The sequence below is a fragment of the Microtus ochrogaster genome, unplaced genomic scaffold (genome assembly GCF_000317375.1).
Source record: "Microtus ochrogaster isolate Prairie Vole_2 unplaced genomic scaffold, MicOch1.0 UNK140, whole genome shotgun sequence".
NCBI classification, from domain to species: domain Eukaryota; kingdom Metazoa; phylum Chordata; class Mammalia; order Rodentia; family Cricetidae; genus Microtus; species Microtus ochrogaster.
In genome coordinates this window covers 459103-462403 of record NW_004949238.1, presented here as the reverse complement: position 1 = coordinate 462403, position 3301 = coordinate 459103, and the positions used below count along the sequence as shown (strand labels likewise).

Genomic DNA, 3301 nt, shown 5'->3' with positions numbered 1-3301 from the left:
TCTAATTACAACATTGTTAAACTCCTGGCATGGTCCCTCATGCCTTTAACACGGTGGGGAACAGGCCAGAAGACATCTAAGGCCTAGCCAAAATGGTGAGCTTCTATTTCACTCATTGATCTTTCTGTCTATAAGTGGAAAATACCTGACATCATAGATGGGCTTCTAGATGTTCACACATGGGTACACAAATCAGCACATTCACATGCATGAACCACAAACATACACCACACAGCACATACACACAAAACCACCACTGCATAAAATGGTTACTTCTAACTTGGCAACTGAATTTTCTATTATATTTTATATAATAAATTAATATAATACATGGAACGAGGCATGAGAACAAATTGAAGGAGCAAAATGCCTGTTTGTCATTTTAGCAAAACCAGCATAGATATGTGACCTATGCATTGTTTAATAAGAGATCATAGTAGACCTATAAATAATTTATATTTATTAGAATGGAAATGTAAAGAGTTAAGCCTTCCTAACTACCATGCTATAAATGAAATAATTTCAGCTAAGAAATATACACCAGAAAGTCAGATGTGTTAGCTCACGCCTATGAGACAGGAAAATAAGTTCTAATAAATCTTAGATTACGTATCAAGACTCTATTGTTAACACAATTCTCCTCCTGCCAAAACAAATTCATAGTTATTGCCACTTCTTAGTGGTTTATAATGTGATATGTAATATCCAAATTTTCACAAAGGCAAATGAAACATATATTTGATATCTTTATTTTTCATCTAACAATTAGCCAAACCTGCTCTGCTCCACTAGCATTAACTACTTCTGTACACTATGAAATATTAAATTATAATGTGTTGTGTTGAAATTGTAACTTGTTTTATCTACTTGAACTTTGCAGATAGTAGTCATAACTAATTATACAATTTATTTTCAACATTGTTTCTAAACACCTGTTGGCTTAAAAAAATGTAACATTAAAAATGAAAGCTTGACAAACAATATTTAAGAATGTTAATGTCTTAACTATTTCAAAAGGAATTTTAAAATTTAAGTGGCACTAGAATAGGTTTACTAGTTTACTAAAGCAAATGCCATAAGCAACAATAGTGTTTTGGTATTCCAACAATCTATAAAATAAATAAATAAAACCAAAATCTCATAAATTCAGGAATATGGCCAAGTTGCCCTAAATCTAAGTTTAAAGTTTAAACTGTGAGCTGCAATGGTTTGCTGCCAGTGAAAATTAAAACAACAAAAATAAATGAAAAGACCACATCAGAATCAGCAAAAGGACCTGCTGTTTGTGGCAAGATAAATTTCAATGTACAGGTACAAATTTTGTTTAGGATGCTCTATTTTTCTTAGTAGGGGATACAGCCAAAACTTTTTGGGAAAAAAAAACAATTAGTTCAAATTACTTCCTGAATACCTCAAACTTATGGGTTCTACAATACTATGAATTCATTTCTTTAAAAACATCTCTGTCTTGGTCTTGGATTAACTCATTTGTATGTCTTCATCTGTGCACCTTACTTGTCAAAAGAGTCTCTCTTTGGCCTACAAGACGGAAGATCAGCACAGGCTGTACTGTCAGGAAGCCCCAGGCATCTGCCAGTACCTGACTATCTACCATCAAGATTGCAAGGCCTTTGTTAACAAAGTTTTGAGGATTAATCTCAGGTCTACTTGTAAGTACTTTACTAACTGATTTATATTCTCAGCTGACATACATAATTTTAGGTCAGTATTGAAAATTTATTTTTGAGGCAGTAATTTTTTACTGAAATATAAGAAACAAAATACTCTATTAAAATGAAGTCCCAATTGTCACAAAAGATTAATAACATTCAATTAAAGTTCAGAAACAAAATAAAGTCCCAATTGTCACAAAAGATTAATAACATTCAATTAAAGTTCAGAAAATCCAGCCAAATTTCTAATGTACAAAGAAAAAAAGGGGGTAACACTACAAGATGGCAAAAGTTTAATATATAATTTCTATGAAGCATGTAAAATTGGTGAGAACTACTATTATTCTTCAAAAAGTCTATTTCTTAAGATTCATAATTTTATGTCCCAAACAGATCAAAAGGTAGAATAGTTCTGAGACTCTACTGGTGTGGGAGAATTGTCTGTGTTCTGACAATCATGTTTTAAAAAATGCTGATTGGCCAGGCAGGAAGTATAGGTGGGTCAAACAGACAGGAAGTAGAGGAGGGCAATAAGAACAGGAGTATTCTGGGAAGAAGGAAGCTCTCTCAGCAGTCCTGCGCAGACCACAGAAGAAGCAAGATGTGACCTGCCCCGCTGAGAAAGGTACCTAGCCATGTGGCTAACATAGATAAGAATAATGGGTTAATATAAGTGATAAGAGCTAATAAGAAGGCTGAGCTAATGGGCCAATCAGTTTATATCTAATGTAGACTCTCTGTGTGATTTTATTTGGGACTGTGGGAACCAGGCAGGACAGAAACTCCCAACTAGCAGGCCCTCATGTTACACTCTACAGTCAAAAATTATGTAGATTCAAAATTAACCTAGGAAATGGAAAAGGAAAGCAAACCAACAAAAGTGCTAATTGAAAATCTGTCTTAAAACAGAATAATTTTGAATCTTTAAATTTCAATGATCCCACACAACATTGCCCTTATTACTGTGTAATCTGTTTTAGTGCTTTCTCCCAGTTCTCAAATTGCTAAGAATTCAAGAGATTTCAGTGAATGCTTTCATTTTCTTTTTCACCACAGAAGTGAAACTGCTTTAATCAAGCATTACTAAATAGGAAAAAAGTCCGACATAACTTATGCATTTGACTGCTATTTCTATTAAAACATGTAAATTTTTGGTTCAAAAGCTTGTCAGTATTCTTAGCCCTTTATCAGTCAAATAAGACAGTCTATTTCTAACAATCGTTGCTATTCCCCCACCCCCCAATACTGGTTAACCAGAAGCTTTTAATACTGTATGTTCTATTATGATCACTGAAAACACAATATTTGAGATGCTCTGATTAATTCTCTAATACTAACTCTGCCTCTAAGTTTGGGCTGCAAGTACTTCCATTCTATTAATTTACAATGTTCCAAGCTCTCTACATGTGGTGGCACATGCACTTAACCCCAGCACTCAAACTCTGTTCTTTAATGCTGTTTCACCTACATAGAAAAATTCAGGCCAGTGAGGGCTATACAGGCATTCTCATTCTCTATCTAAAATAAGATTAACAAATAAATAAATATTTCCAGTTTTGTCAGAATGTTTAACCACAGGATTTCTTTCTTTCTTTTTTCTTTTTTTTTTTTTTTTTTTTTTTTTTTTT

The 3301-nt window shown here is 33.3% G+C and overlaps 1 protein-coding gene and 1 long non-coding RNA gene across 9 annotated transcripts in view; one reads left to right on the top strand and one right to left on the bottom strand.

Moving 5' to 3' along the window:
- Ube3a (ubiquitin protein ligase E3A) overlaps window positions 1-3301 on the bottom strand; it is a 62544-nt gene that overhangs the window by 29541 nt on the left and 29702 nt on the right. The window lies entirely within an intron of this gene.
- Window positions 1-3301, top strand: part of LOC102001067 — a 65729-nt gene that overhangs the window by 53121 nt on the left and 9307 nt on the right. For all 7 annotated transcript variants that reach the window (XR_003376776.1, XR_003376778.1, XR_003376781.1 and 4 more), the window contains one exon: window positions 1526-1670. This is a non-coding gene — a long non-coding RNA (uncharacterized LOC102001067). The remainder of the gene's footprint in view (window positions 1-1525; window positions 1671-3301) is intronic.